Source organism: Sciurus vulgaris, assembly GCF_902686455.1.
Source record: "Sciurus vulgaris genome assembly, chromosome: 9".
NCBI lineage: Eukaryota > Metazoa > Chordata > Mammalia > Rodentia > Sciuridae > Sciurus > Sciurus vulgaris.
In genome coordinates, this window is record NC_136469.1 from 29,560,918 (window position 1) to 29,576,702 (window position 15,785).

The window sequence follows — 15,785 nt, forward strand, 5'->3', positions numbered from 1 at the left end:
GAATGATACTGGGCCATGGGCTTAGCGTAGATGGCCTTTACAAATGTTAAGGAATGTTCCCACTACCCCAGTTTTCTCTAGTGTTTGAGCATGAAGGGATGCTGTATTTTATTGAATGCTTTTTTCTGCTTATTGAAATAATCATGTGATCTTAACTTTTAGTCTGTTGATATGGTGAATGACATTTATTGATTTCCGGATGTTGAACCAACCTTGCATCCCTGGGATAAAATCCACTTGATCGTGGTGCACTATCTTTTATATATTTTTGTATGTGATTTGCTAAAATTTTGTTGAGAATTTTTGCATCGATGTTCATTAATGATATTGGTCTGAAATTTTCTTTCCTCGATGTGTCTCTGTCTGGTTTAGGTATCAGGGTGATATGGCTTCATAGAAGAGTTTGGGGAGGGTTCCCTCCTCTTCTATTTTATGGAATACTTTGAGAAGAAGTATTGGAATGAGCTCTTCTTTAAAGGTTTTGTAGAACTCAGCTGAGAACCCATCTTGGTCCGGTCTTTTCTTTGTTGGTAGGCTTTTGATGACTTCTTCTATTTCAGTACTTGAAATTGATTTATTTAAGTGTGTATTGTATGTCCTCCTCGTTCAGTTTTAGGGTAATTCATATGTCTCTAGAAACTTGTTGATGTCTTCGAGGTTTTCTGTTTTGTTGGGTATATATTTTCAAAAATAGCTTCTAATTATGTTTTGTATTTCACTCGTGTCTGTTGTGATATTTCCTTGTTCATTTCGAATTTTAGTAATTTGAGTTTTCTCCCTCTTTCTCTTTGTTAGTGTGGCTAAGGGTGGGTTTATCATTTTGTTTTTTTTTCAAAGAACCAACTAGTTATTTTGTTAATTTTTCCGATTGTTTTTTTGTTTCAATTTCGTTGATTTCGGCTCTGATTTTAACTATTCCGTCTTCTACTACTTTTGGTGTTGGTTGCTCTTCTTTTTCTAGGGCTTTGAGCTGTAGTGTTAAGTCGTTTATTTGTTGATTTCTACTTTTTGTTGAATGTGCCCCATGAAATAATTCTTCCACACAGTACTTGCTTTCATAGTGTCCCAGAGATTTTGATATATGTGTCTTTGTTCTCGTTTACTTCTAAAAATTTTTTAATTTCCCTCCTGATGTCTTCTGTTATCCATTCATCATATAATAGTGTATTATTAATCCAGGTATTGGAGAAGTTTTTTGATTTTTATTCTGTCATTTATTCTTCTAATTTCAATCCATTATGATCTGATAGAGTACAAGGTAGTATCTCTATCTTTCTTGTATTTGCTAACAGTAGCTTTGTGGCATAAAACATGCTCTATTTTAGAGAAGGATCCACATGCTGCTGAAAAGAAAGTGTATTCATTCTTTGTTGAATGGTATATTCAATATAAGTCGGTTAAGTCTAAATTGTTGATTGTGTTATTGAGATCTATGGGTTTCTTTATTCAATTTTTGTTTGGACGATCTATCCAGCGGTGAGAGAGGTGTATTAAAATCGCCGCCTAGTATTATTGTGTTGTGGTCTATTTGATTTCTGGAATTGAGAAGGATTTGTTTGATGTACATGGATGAGCTGATGTTTGGGCATAGATATTTATGATTGTTATGTCTTGCTGATTTATGCTTCCCTTAAGCAGTATGTAATGTCCTTTCTTTATCCCTTCTGACTAGTTTTGGCTTGAAGTCCACATTATCTGAAATGAGGATGGATACTCCAGCTTTTTGCTGTGTCCGTGTGCATGGTATGTTTTTTCCCATCCTTTCATCTTTAGTCTATGGGTATCTCTTCTATGAGATGAGTCTCTGCAGGCAGCAAATTGTTGGATTTTTCTTTTAATCCATTCTGCCAGTCTCTGTCTTTTGATTGATATGTTCATGCCATTAACATTCAGGGTTATTATTGTGATATGATTTGTATTCCCAGTCATTTGACTCATTTTTGTTTTTTGACATGATTTGGTTTCCCCTTTATTTGGCTATTCCTTTAGGCTAGTTCCTCCCATTGCTGGTTTGCATTGTTGTTGTTTTTTCATCTTCCTCATGGAATATTTTGCTGAGAATGTTCTGCAGTGCTGGCTTTCTTTTTGTAAATTCCTTTAGCTTTTGTTTATCATGGAAGGATCTTATTTCATCGTCAATCTGAAAGTAAGTTTTGCTGGGTATAAGATTCTTGGTTGGCATCTGTTTTCTTTCAGGGCTTGGTAAATGTTGTTCCAGTCCCTTCTAGCTCTTAGGGTCTGGATTGAAAAATCTGCTGATATTCTTATTGGTTTCCCCTGAATGAATTTGATTTTTTCTCTCGCGGCCTTTAAAATTCTGTCTTTATTTTGTATGTTAGGTATTTTCATAATAATATGCCTTGGTGTGGGTCTGTTGTAATTTTGTATATTTGGAGTCCTATATGCCTCTTGTACTTGGTTTTCCATTTCATTCTTCAGATTTGGGAAATTTTCTGATATTATTTCATTGAATAGATTGTTCCTTCCTTTGATTTGTTTCTCTAAGCCTTCCTCATCCCAATAATTCTTAAATTTGGCCTTTTCATGATATCCCATAGTTCTTGGAGATTCTGTTCATGATTTCTTACCATCTTTTCTGTTTGGTCAACTTTGTTTTCAAGATTAAATATTTTGTCTTCAATATCTGAGCTTCTGTCTTCCAGGTGTTCTATCCTATTGGTTATGCTTTCTATGGAGTTTTTTAACTTGGCTTATTGTTTCCTTCATTTCAAGGATTTCTGTTTGTTTTTTGTTTTTTTTTCAGTATCTCTAACTCTTAATTGAAATGATCTCTTGTTGTAGTAGTTTAATGTTGAGTTTGTGTTGTGTGTGATCATTTAATGCCTGCATTTGCTCTTTCATCTCCTCCTTCAGTGCCTGCATTTGCTCTTTCATCTCCTCGTTTGCTTCTCTGATGTTTGAATTATGTACATTCTGAATTCCCTTTCTGACATTTCTTCTGCTGTGCTGTCATTGGGTTTTATTGATATAGTATCTAGGTTTGTTTGGGACATTTTCTTCCCTTGTTTTCTCATATTGGTCAGATGTCAGTGGGACTTTGTGATATTGCAGAATTCTTCTATTGGCTTATAGTGTCCCTGTAGATTTCCAGTGTATCACCTCCCAGCCTTTAGTAGACTGAAGTCTTGGAGGAACTTGATAATGCAGTGCTTCCAAGGAAAGCTGCCCTTAGCCCGCTATTGGTTCCAGGACTTAGAGCTGGCTCTGTGTGGAAAGGCTCTCACTGGGGGGCCTGCTCCAAGAAGCTAGCCTGGAAAGGTACTTCCCGCTGGGGGGGGCTGGGCTATCGGCTGCTTGGGGAAGTACCTGGCTGCCCTGTCCAGGTCCCTGAAGCAACCTGCGGGCAGGAACTCGCCGCCCTGGTTCAGGGACTTGAAGGTTGGTTCTGTGCAGGAAGGCTCTCACTGGGGGGGCCTGCTCCGAGATGCTGGAGAATCTGGCCCTGTGGGAGGAGCCCACCGCCAGAGTGTGTAGGGCTGCCTGGCGAAGACTCTAGCTGCTCTGCCCTACTCTAATAAGCCACCCGAATCCGGGCCTGCCTCCCGGGCAGTGCTTCACCGGGTGGGGAGACTCACCCAGTGGCTCTATTTTAGTCCGAGTCTCTCGATGCCTCCCCTTCTTGAATCCTGGGTTCTGGAGTGACTGGAGATGCAGTCACCCTCTAGTCCGCCGTCTTGGATCACCCCATTCTTATTTTCTAGTTCCTGCTGGATCAGCCTTTCTCCTCCCTGTCCGTCCAGACTATCTGTCCAACATGTGTCCATCTATAAAGTCCTTGTGCAAGATCCTCATTGGTAAAAGCCTTGCAGTTACACACACACTGATTGCTCTCATCTCTAAGCCACCATCAAGCTCCCCTGTGGGACCACACGTTCAGTCCTGGTGTCCTTAAGTGAGCCTTGACAGCTGCATGCGGCAAGACCTTGAGAGACAGAAGCTTCTAGTACTTCTTCAGTTTGTCCTCAGCTGCTCGTATATTGTACACATGCAAAGCACTCAATAAACATGCAGTTGGCTAAATAAATGTAGCAAAAGAAGTGGTGAGCACCCTTTTCCCTCCATTAAAATGGAGCAGTGTGTTGGTTGTGCTGGAAAATAAAATCACCAAGGCAAAGAGCTAACGTTTCCTCTAGTTTTTATGTCGCTGATGTGGATTTAGAGAACCTCAGAATTTTGGAGGCAGGAAGGTAGGCCATCTGGTTCAGCATTATCATTTCACAGCTGAGAAATGAAGGCTCACAATTTGGAAAGAAATATTCAGAGTCTTCAAGCTTCATGGTTGTGAGAAAAATAAGGCCACAGCCCAGATGGTCTCCCAGTTCGTTGACATTAGATTGGCACAGAAGGCTTAGGTGGTGGCTTCTCCTGGCATTAGGTGGTCCTTAAATGTCCCAGGTGCTCTTCCATTGGCTTACAGAGCCTCCCTTCTTTCTGCTTCACCAAAGTCTGTGAAGGAAGGCACTTCTCACAGACACAGACACAGCACGACATGTCCGAGCCCAGCTGGGACATGCAGTGGGCAGCAGAGGACGCTGGTCTGAGGCATCAGGCTGACGTTATGCCTGCAGTATTGGAGACACCCAGAGATCACTTGACTTGCTGTGGCCCCCGGATGCCAAGGGTGAAACGCAGGTATCTCATATTCCCACTGCAGACCATTGTCTGCCCCTGCTCAATGCCTTTGTCTTTATCTGTAGACCAGAGAGCGTCATGGCTTAGGAAGGGGGCTCATTGGTGATTCCCTGGTCAGCAGAGGGAAAGATCAGCGAAGGTGAGTGCTGGACCACCAGGGGGGATGTCAGCGGCCTGCAGCCAGTGGGGGAGGCCTCTGGCTTGCTGAGTCCTGGGAGAGGACTGACCTTTTCCAGTGTGGATGGAGGCGGGAGGTGAATCGCAAGCCAGCTGAGCTGCTTTCGGGACCTGGGTCCCAGCAGCCTTTCCCAGGATGGCTTTATGAGTTGCTTTGGGGTGTAGAGTTCTCATGGCTTCAGAGTACATTTAACTTTTATGCAGAATTATCAACAAAATAAGCACCGTTTTGGTGATTTGTTCCACTGCAGCAGCTTTTCATTTCATTTTTTGAATTTTAGATTTGAATTAAAAATGAACTGTTGACATTGACTCTTATTTGTTAGTTAACAGAAAAGAGAAGTTGACGTATATATAATCCATGTAATTATATATTTATTTAAACAGCGTTTTCAAAGTCATCATTTAATCAATTAGGGAGTCAATGCAGTAGGTAACAATTAGCACTTGAAATAGAGTGAAATAGAAAATAACAGACTGTGCTGTACTGAATACCGGAGAGTATTGTGTGTTATTGTACAGTTTATTTCTGATGATGAGTCATGGTTAAAAGAAGTTTGGAAACACCACTGTCATGCTTGGAGGGTTATTGAGAATGGTGACTAGATTGATTTTGACATTCGGCTTCTGCTTTATTATGAGCTGCACGTACTAGCTGGTCTTATTATGAAACATTCATTTACTAATTCATTCAACAGACATTCTGAACACCCATTACATTCCAGGCGCTGCTCTAAAGGCGGGGCGGAGATCTGTTAGAATTTACTTACAAAGCCAGCATTTTCAGGGAAACGCCCTATTTATTTGCACAAGGTTTAGCTGTAGGTAACAGGAAATTCCCTTGAATGGTCCTTCCCAGCTGCACACACCACTTCTGTTTATTACTTGCGGCCAGGACATGGACAGCCACATCTAGAGGCAAAGGAAGCATTTTTTGGTTTTGTTTTTATGCTATCAAGTCAGAGTCTTAAGGAAGAATGGGTGAAGGGATATTGGGGAGCCATTGAGTTGTACCTGCCACAAACCTCATGACTTCTTACATGGTAGCCAGGCTGTGCTCTGTTGATGGGAAGTGGGAAGTTTCTTTTCTAATCATTGGAAAGCCAGGGCTTGGAGGGCCCCTGCTTGGAGTCCTACTGCACCAGGGCATCCTGTGAGGTGGCAAGTAGGAGAGATGAGTTCACATTCCTCTTGCCAGACTTTGGGCCCTGGTGTGGGACCATGCCACCCACGGAAGGGGGGACCTTTATTTAATTGGCAGAAGTCACCTTCTGCTCCGGCCAAGCCATCTGCTAGTCAAACTGTGGGCCTGGGGGGGCTGCTCTGCCCAGGAAACCCTTTTCCTACCATGCGGAAATGCCCTCCATGGGCTGGCCCTGGCTACGAGGCAGGCTCTCAGGTAGCCCAGAGGTGGTCACGCACCTGATGCTGCCCCTCCTCCTAGTGCAGCTCATCTCACCTACTGTCACGACTTTTCACGTTGTAGAAGGCAGGTGGCAAACGGGCATTGGTTGTTTTACTGCACCTCGATGGCCAGAGTGTTTGAGTCTGACCAGGTGCTCACAGCCTCCTCATCTCCGACCCCTCCCTAGTGCCCCATGTCACTTCTTACCCATTGGGGAGAGGAAATTAGGGCGATAAATTAAGCTTACATTTACTTGTGATTCTAAATGGGAAATGAGCTTGCTTGCTTTTTAAAAAAATTTCCACAAGTGCATGAGGGAGATAATGCTGTACCAGAGGATTCGGTTCTTAAGCATCAGAACTATGAAAAGATAGGGAAGGCCCCACTCTCCTGAGGCACAGAGAAATAATAATTAAAAAAAAAAAAAAAAAAAGAAAAAAGAAAAGAAACTCACACAAAACCCCACCTTATCTAAGGAAGCCAGGTGGTATTTACCTTGGAAACAAGTGAAGAGAAGAGGGAAATCTGGTCTAAAAGTTGGTGTGAATCCCTTATTCTCTCCCTGTACTCGAAGAGGACATTAAAGATTTATCAGCAACAAATGCCCTGCAAGATTTTCTTCAAGCAGTCATCAGAAAACCAAAAAGCAAGGAAAATGAACAAGGAGGTTAGCCCATTTGTTCTCCTTCCTGCACCGATTGCCTTGCCCCATGCTACCTTGAAGGGCCTCTCTGCTCATTTGGGTGTTCGACGTGCATCTGGCAGTGCTCCCTGTGATTATCCAGTGCCAGGTGATCAGCAGGTTTGGGATGACAGAGAAAAACGACCAGAATGACTAGAATCATTGGATTCGTTCGGGCAGACACCTGCCTGTTATCTGTCTTCCCATTGTGTTGAGGTCTTTCTGTGGCTCAAGGAAAATAAGCCAGGAGTGAAAATTGTCTCGTAACCTCAGGGCTTGCTTTCGTTCTAGTTCCGGTATCTAGGAGGGCTGGTTGGAATATAAAACTCCATCTCTAGACATATAGTTAGTCCAGCAGGCCGACTGAGTTGCTGGGGGTGCAGCGGCTGCCACGAGATGCCACCCTTCCTTCCAAGGAGCTGCTGGAGGAGACTCTGCTCAGGGACCATTTCCCGGCCTTGAAAGTCCTCCTCATCAGAATTCAGTAGGGCTGTCTCATTCATCAGAAGGAGAAACGGGGGGGGGGAGACCCAGGAGGCATTTCTTTTTTCCCAGTGGATCCCCTTTCCAGGTTGCCATAACTGGAGACTGTGGCATGAGTTAAGCTTTCTCTTTCGATGAAGAGTTATTCTCTATAAATAGAAAATTTCCTCTGCCATTCAAGTATTAGCAGATTAATCTTGCTACCCTGCTAATGAAGGCATCCCCCCAAGTGAAAAATGAGTATTTTTTTTCTAGTAACAGGGCTATTGATTTCCATCTTAACACATTTATTGATTATTCTTTGAGTGTCTTGATGGTGCACCAGGGCCTTTGAGAAATCAGTGTAGGTCAGATGTAGTTGTTTCTGCAGAAAGTTTGCAATCTTAAAGGTTGGATAAATGCATTAAGAAAACTGAGAAAGGGAATTGACTTAGCCTAGACAGTTGGAAGCTGAGGGGTTTAATAAGAATTCCAGAATAGGAAAGAAAGTTGAGCCAGGTGCAGTGGTGTACCCCTGTAATCCTGGTGACTTTGGAGGCTGACACAGGAGGATTTCAAGTTGAAGACCAGCCTCAGTAACTTAGTGAGACCCTGTCTTAAAAAATAAAAAGGGTTGGGGATGTAGCTCAGTGGTAAAGCACTTCTGGATTCAATCCCCAGTACTGAATACATACATTCATACATACATACATAGGAAGGAAGAGAGAAGTTAAAGAAAGTAGAGTTTGGGGATTAGCACTTCTCCATCACCGTTTCTTAAGGGGAGGGCAAGGCAAGGCACAATGAAAGACAGCAGGTGGAATCCCCCTTTGTAATGAGGATTGACTCTTGTGATTGAAAAGACTTTGAGCTATGCCTGAGCTGTGTTGCCACAGGAAGGTGACTGCTCTGGGTTCAGAGGAAGCTGTGTAGGCACCTGTGTCTCCCTCACTTGCTTTCTTCTCTGAGCCTGTTCCCAGCGTGGGGTGATTCTGTGAGCTTGCCCAGTGCCCTTTCAGTGAGGATCCTTCCTGCTTGGTTCATCTGGAATCAGTTCCCATCAGATTGTACGGGTCTGAAAGCACCAAAACCGAAGGCTTAGCAGAGTCCTTAAATATATAGTAGGTGCTCAGCAACTGTCAAAGATTTGGTGTTTTTATTGTTCTTCACATTGCAACTAGGAAGTCTGAATCAAAGAGAATCTTTCTGGAACAAATAGGAAGGGGAGGAATCAAGTGACCTTTGGAATACTCAGATTTTTTCTTTTGAGCTAAAATATCCTCACATTTCTTTGTTATTCCTGACCTCAGAGCCATGCTATGAAATAATTTCTTATGTAATATTTGGGGCATTTCTACAGATAAACTCTATTGGATGATGTTCAAATATAATGGGTCATGTATTTGATTATACTTTGATGAGTTATTTTAATGAGGTCGTAGGACAACATTATGCATATAAAATACAGGAAAGAAGCTGTAGCCATTTGCTCAATCCTCAGAGAGAGTGATTTATGATGGAGAAGAGACAAAAATATTGATGATATGAGAGCAGTGACCCTTCAGCTCGGCCAGCCATGGTTGCAGTGTGGCCCTGTGGACATCAGGCTATTTTTGTTGGCAATGACAGCTTTATTTCTGCTCTCAAATTGTGGTCGACTGGTCCTGTGAGGGTAGAGCAAGGTCTACATGGGCCCACATTGGCAAATACAGAACAAGAAAAGTTTTAGAGGGTTCTTGTGTTCCCTGTAACTCCACCTTGTCCTGGGACACACTCATTCCTTGGGATTCTCTCAGCCTGTCACCTGTGGCCATGTTAGCATCTCCTTGTTTTAGTCAGCTATTTCACTGCTGTGCTAAAAGGATCTGACCAGAACAATTTTGAAGGAGGAAAAGTTTGAGGGCTCATGGTTTCAGAGGTCTCAGTCTTGAACCCTCCATTCCTCAGGGTTCAAGGTGAGGCAGGAAAGCTTGGCAGAAGAATATGGCAGAGACAACCAGCTTACATGTCGATCGGGAAGTAGAGGGGTCTCCACTGGCCAGATACAGATATAAACTGAAAGCCAGGTCCAATTCCCAACCTCCTCCAGCCACACCCCACCACTTCAGTTACTACTCAGTTAATCCCTTTCAGGGATAAATCACTGCTTGGGTTCAGACTCTCACAACCTATCATTTCTCCTCTGAACCTTCTTGTATTGTCTCACACATGAGCTTTTGAGGGACACCTCACATCCAGACCATGACACTCCTAATTCTGAAAAATGCCTGGGAGGGAAGTGGGGGAGAGGAGTGGAAGTAGAAGGGCTCATTTTTATAAGGGCTATTATATTTCTCCCCGCCTTCTCTCAAAATATGAACACTTTCTCCCAAAATATGGACAGACAGGACACAGATTACATTTGTCAGTTTTGCCCCAGTTGAGCATATTTTAAAATGATGCCCCAAATCAGAAAATAATAGTCATCTTTTACCAAGACTCTTGTGTTGAAATTTAAGCCCATTGTGTTTAATTATCTCCATACTTTGAAAGATAGTGGGACTATTTCATTTTACAGAGGGAAGCAGGCCCCAGAGAGATTTAAATGACACAATCAAGATCATGCAGGTAATGAATGTTGGGACTTGAACTTGAGTCTGTCTAGCTGTAAAGCCTTGTGTTCTTTTCTGAAAACCTCTCTCTCTTATCTTTCACTCCCTGTTTCCCCAAATCTCCTTTTCTACTTGGCACTAACAGCCATATTCTCTGAAAGGCTAACATCATTCCATAACCCCTGAGACAGAACTCTTGAAGGTTCTGATGTGGATTTTCCTCTGCTTTGGCTCCTGCATACAACAGCCACCACTCAGAACTATCTCTCTGTCCCTAGCATTTTAACACAGAGCTTTCACCAGGGGCTTAACAGATGTTCCTTGAAGAGCACCATTCCTGGTACCTTCCTGTGCTGGGGAGTGTAGAAGCTAAGAACCCCCAATGGCATGACATTGCTAACAGTCGACATATCATGACAAAGTTGTCTCTACCGAGAACAAAATGGGAAAACAGAACAAAAATCAAATCCAAGTTATAGCGGTATCCTTGGGGGAGAGGTGGTCAGTAAGAAACCGCATTAATTCACACACCTGAGACACAGGCTGCTGCAGGCGTGGAGAGCATGCTTCAGGGATAGCTGCACTCAGCAAGGAAGCCGCCCGGCTTGGGAAGTGCCACCATGGCGGTGGCACGACAGGTGGCACTGCCCCCACCCCAGTGTGTCTCTGATGCCGGGTTCCCTCCCTGGTAACCCCTAGCCCCACCTTCTGCTGGGACGATGGAGGGGGCTTCCCCAGGCAGGGGACTGGAAGGGCCTGAAAAGCCACTCTGTCCCCGTTGCCCTTTTCTCCCAGAAGGTATGAGTTTATTATACTTACGTGCTTAATGTATTGCAGGTGCTTTTGCAGAATGCCAGGGAAGGGGGCACATGCTGGCTTTATTTTTACTGTATTTTTTCAAATATGTTGCCCAAGTCCACAATGTAGCCTTCATTTTCATTTCCTGTTTTCTCCGATATTTGGGAATAAATAACAAACACTTACTGACTTCGAATGTCACCTCCACTCACCTCCCCAGCCTGCCTCTGGCGATGGCATCCGTAGTCTGTGGCCTCGATGTCAGGAGCAGAAGGGAAGCGGTGCAGGGGCCTGGAGGGAGGGAAGCCTGACTCATCCACTGCAGGACTGTTCTCAGACTTTGAATAATTGGATGTTTTCTGTCCTGAGTGTTTGGCTAGAACCAGAGGGGCTGCTCGCTGGAGCCAGGGAGTCTTTGCCTTTCCTTTCTGTACTTGAATATTGTGAGTGCCCCATTTTCCTTGGGGTCCCTGGGAGCTGCGGCCCTTGCCTGCGTGGGCAGACCTGCCCTCCAGCTTGCACCCTGCCTGTCTGTGCATCCCCCTCTGCCCTGTCCAGGCCCCTCCAGCCACACATTCCTTTTCCCCTCCGCTGCTTTGCCTGAGCGGAGTTCTCCTGGGTCTCACATTTCCTCACTCTGGTTGGAGTCACTAGGGCTCAGGACTTGTAGGTGACCCGCCAGAACCAGCCATTAGCTAGTTTTCTCCTCTGGCATCAAAAGAAAAGCCAAGGAAAGGTGGCCTCTAACTTGGAGAAGATGCCACAGTCACCTGACCCCACTGCCTGCCACCTACCTGAGTGACAGAAGGTAGGATCCATCTGTTTGCTGCAATGTGACTGGATCACCAAAAAAAAAACAATTAGCAGGTGGAAAATTACTTTCCAGGACACACATAAACCTGCCATTACAGGGAGGATTCTGGTGCTAATTTAGATGCAAATGGAGTCGCCCAACTAGAGCTGATTACAGAAGGGTCAGGATGTCTATATGCTCAATTTCACTCCTACGCATTAAGTTAATGTGCTGCTGCAATTGTGGGCATGATGGCTTGCGCCTGGCTCTGGCCTTAATTTTTTTTTTGTTTATAGAGTTTTGATTTTATAGAAGTGGAATGTGACACATGGTGTCACTTCCTCCACCCATCTCCTCTTAAAAAGAAAGCAAATTGTCCATTTCGGAGAAACTTGAAATTCTGAAAAAAAGATACACTTGGAGCTCTTAGGCAAAGATAAAAAGGGGTAAGTTGACTGAACACTGTTGATGTCCTGTTCAGAGGACTGATTGTGACCATGTGCCCCTTCTTCCAGGAGAGAGCATGTTGGGTTATATCCTGGAGGACAGGGCGCTGGGTCGAACTGGTGGGGGATGGAATGGGAATTGTGCCACTGTAGAGCTTTCCAGATGTTCTCAACTCCTTGTGGTCAGAAATGTGTTTTGTGCATTTGCACACGTAGATGTATATATCTGTACAAATTCAAATATATTTACTAGAAATATGAGCAAAGCACATATAAATGATACTGGGTTATATGTATTTCCAACAAAACGTGTGTGAAGGTTTCACAAAACAGCACCTGCTGTTCCTACATGCAGTGTATGCTAACATTTTCTGTTTGAATTTAGTCTAAACTGCTAGTGAACCAATACATTGAATCCATTCACCCATTCTTGGGTCTGAAACTGTCCTTTCAAAAGCACCCGTTTACGGGATTGGCAAAGGTACCTGGCATGAAGAGGGACCCAGGCCCGGACTGGAGGAGGTCAGAGAGGGTGGTGAAGAAAGATTTATTTCAGAGGATGAGCTGAATTGGACTTGACTAATAAAATCAGGTACCTGAGTCAGGGATCTCTTCTAGAACTTGGTCTGAAAAGTAAGCATAGCAGAGCGCCTGCACAGATGGGTTCTGTAGGGTCTGGTTGTCCTTATCTTCCCAAAGACAATTGTTTGAGGAAGCCCACTTTTCTTTGGGCGGTTTCAGTCACCGTGGGCTACTGTTGGAATGAAAGAACATTCATAAGCGTTAGTATCCTTCAGCTCCGTCACCGACGTGCCACAGTGCTGAGGTGCAGTCTCTGGGGAAGTTCGTGGCTACCTGCAGTTCTTGCAAGAAGCAGTCAGTCGATGCTGGTAGCCGATCGGTAAGGCACAGGCCTTCCCCACACTCGCTCCGACTGCCCTTCGTCCCTGAAGCACGAGGTCTGCTGCCTTCCTGTCTCGCTCATAACACTTTGGGGACTTCGTGGAAGAGTCCACTTTACATTCTGAACAGCAGAGCATCTTTCCTCTGGTGGTTTCTCGGCAGCTTTCAAGTGATCACACTTAGGCTCTGGTCTCATCCTCGTTAAGGAGGTCGTCTGTTGGGGGGGATTAGAAGAAGTTTCTGAAAGTAAGGTAATGGGGCAGGAAAAGATTTTTCTGGATAAAAGGCTTCTGCAGGCTCCCAGGATATGGTGGGGAGAAGAGATGGGAAGGGAACCATATTTTCCTGGTTGGGATATTAGTTTAAGGTGAGTGTGACCTCAATTTATAAAGAGTTTGCAACTTGATACTTAAGTTGGGTCTTTAATATTTATAGCATGTTATGTAAATGCTGCCCCTCCAAGGGCTTTCTTAAATCCTCTTAGCTTATTAATGACAGCTTTGATTTCTAAAAAGAAATAAAATCTTTCATTTATCCAGCCTAAGAGTAGTAAACAATAGATGTTTCATGCCCTCCTTTCATGTTAGCCCCCCAAGACTGGGGCTTATGATCTAAGGAGTTTACTGCTGGGCTTCTGAGCTTATTAAGGTCATGTGTAACTTAAGGGGAAAACTGATGCTACTTCCAATTCCAAGCGACGTGCCGAGCCCGTATTTCTCCTTCTCCTCTGGGCAGCCCCCTGTGTTCAGGGGTGGTCACGTTCAGTCCAAACAGCTCACCAAGCACCTTCTCCTTTGGGCAGCCGCCCAGAGCGCGGGTGGGTTGCGCCGAGTCCAAGCGCTGTGGTGAACAGCCACCTCTCCAAAGCTCCCAGCTGTCTGCGATCACTGCTCCGGCGGGGGGAGGGGCGCCTCGCCAGCAGTTCTACTTTGCAAAGATCCCTGCTTTCGGGGCTACCGCCCTGTCCGGGGGCTACCGCCCTGTCCGCCTGCCCAGTGGGAAACGCTCACCCGGCTGCTTTGAGTTGGTCCCAAGTCTCTCAATATCTCCTTTTCTTGAGTCCTGAGTCCACGCTGCTCCTCCGGATAGCCGCCCGGAGCCCTGGCGCAGCTGATCCAATTCCAAGCGACGTGCCGAGCCCGTATTTCTCCTTCTCCTCTGGGCGGCCCCCCCTTCAATGCTCCCAGCTGTCTGCGATCACTGCTCCGGCGGGGGGGGCCCTCGCCGGCCGTTCTACTTTGCAAAGATCCCTGCTTTTGGGGCTACCGCCCTGTCCAGGACTCCTGCCCCATCCGGGACGCCTGTCCAGTGGGGGACTCTCGCCCGGCTGCTTTGAGTTGGTCCCAAGGCTCTCTATATCTCCTCTTCTTGAGTCCTGAGTCCTGGAGCAACACGAAACGCAGCCACCCTCTAGTCCGCCATCTTGAATCCCCCGTAAAATTAGGTTTCTACCTGTGGTGGCCGAGCTGTAAAGAGAGCTCTTATAAGTAAACTCAATATGTGGACTTTGAAATTATGGAACTGATAAAGTGTATAGCTAATCTATTCTATAATGTGGAGCCTTGAAGCTTGGGACTTCTGGGGCTGGAGAGTATGAGGTGCTGAGGTGGAGCCCCCTTTTGGACTAGTGTGGTACTGTGATTCTGCTTTGTGAGTTGTCTTCAAGGCTCAGCCAAAGGGAAAGGGGGAGACCTAGGTCCCAAGGTCCAGTGAGCTCTTCAGGCTGGTGAGGAATTTGGAGGGTGTGATAGAGGCACTAGGGTTAGGGAATACTCTGGAGACAGGTCTGTAGCAAAGAGAGGATAACCAATGTCTGCCCAGTGGCCGCCCCGTGGCCGCCAGTCAGTGAGTCACTTACCCTCCTCACTGAAGGCCTTCCTCATTAAAAATGTCAATTCAAGAGTATTGGGGTGACTTTTTCCTTTGTGAAAAGCATTATCAGTTTTACAGTGGAAGTTGATAGAAATTATAGATTCTGTGGAAATCCACTCATTTCTGTTAGGAGGTACTTGCCTGGTCCATAAAGATCCCTTTTGCTAGCTTCTGACAGGGAGAAACGTAGACCTTTATCTGAGAAGTACGTTTGCCTCTTTGCTTATGCATGCTGATATAGCACTGTGTGTTTTCCAGCTTCCCCAGTGACTTGCAGAAATTCTATAACCTAATGCAGAACATGTAACAGTGCATCGCAGAACTGGGCCAGGAGGTTACTGCAGAGACACACATGGCGAGCGATTCAGAAAGGAAAAAAGGAGTAAAAATAAATCATTGCTGAAGTGTTTGGTTGTTTAAAGATGTGTGTATACCTCCCCCACCTCCACCTCAGTACTAGGGATGGAATCCAGGGCCTCACACATGCTAGGCAAGCAGTGCTCTACCACCTCAGCCCGCATGGATACATTTTAAGGGAGTAAATTGTATGGGATTATTGTAGACATCCCAAGTCACAAAGTTAAATGGAAACTGTGGTGTAAAATTTTTCAAATTGCCAGGTCTCAGAGTAGGAGTGTCAATTGGCAGAGAAAGCTAGGTAGGAGGCTTTCCAATGCCTGCAGTGGTAAGGGAGAGAGAGAGAGCCCAGGACTGTGACTGACCCTCTAAAGTATTGACTTAGTTTCTACTGTTAGTTGTTTTTGTAGTGAGGAATATTTGAGAAATATACCATCTGCACCATTTTGTCATTCAGAGTCATTAACGACACTCACAGTCATCACCATGATTTCCAAAACTTTTTCATCACTCCAAAGTTTAGGGACTTAATTTATAATTAGCTATCTCAGATTTTTTTTTTTTTTTTTTTTGGCTCAAAGAAATACAGCATTGAAAACCTCCAATTCTGAGTTGCAGCACATGCCACACAGGTGATTCTGCTGGG

The 15,785-nt window shown here is 44.8% G+C and overlaps 1 protein-coding gene across 6 annotated transcripts in view; it reads left to right on the forward strand.

Moving 5' to 3' along the window:
* FHIP1A (FHF complex subunit HOOK interacting protein 1A) overlaps positions 1 to 15,785 on the forward strand; it is a 294,902-nt gene that overhangs the window by 194,512 nt on the left and 84,605 nt on the right. The window lies entirely within an intron of this gene.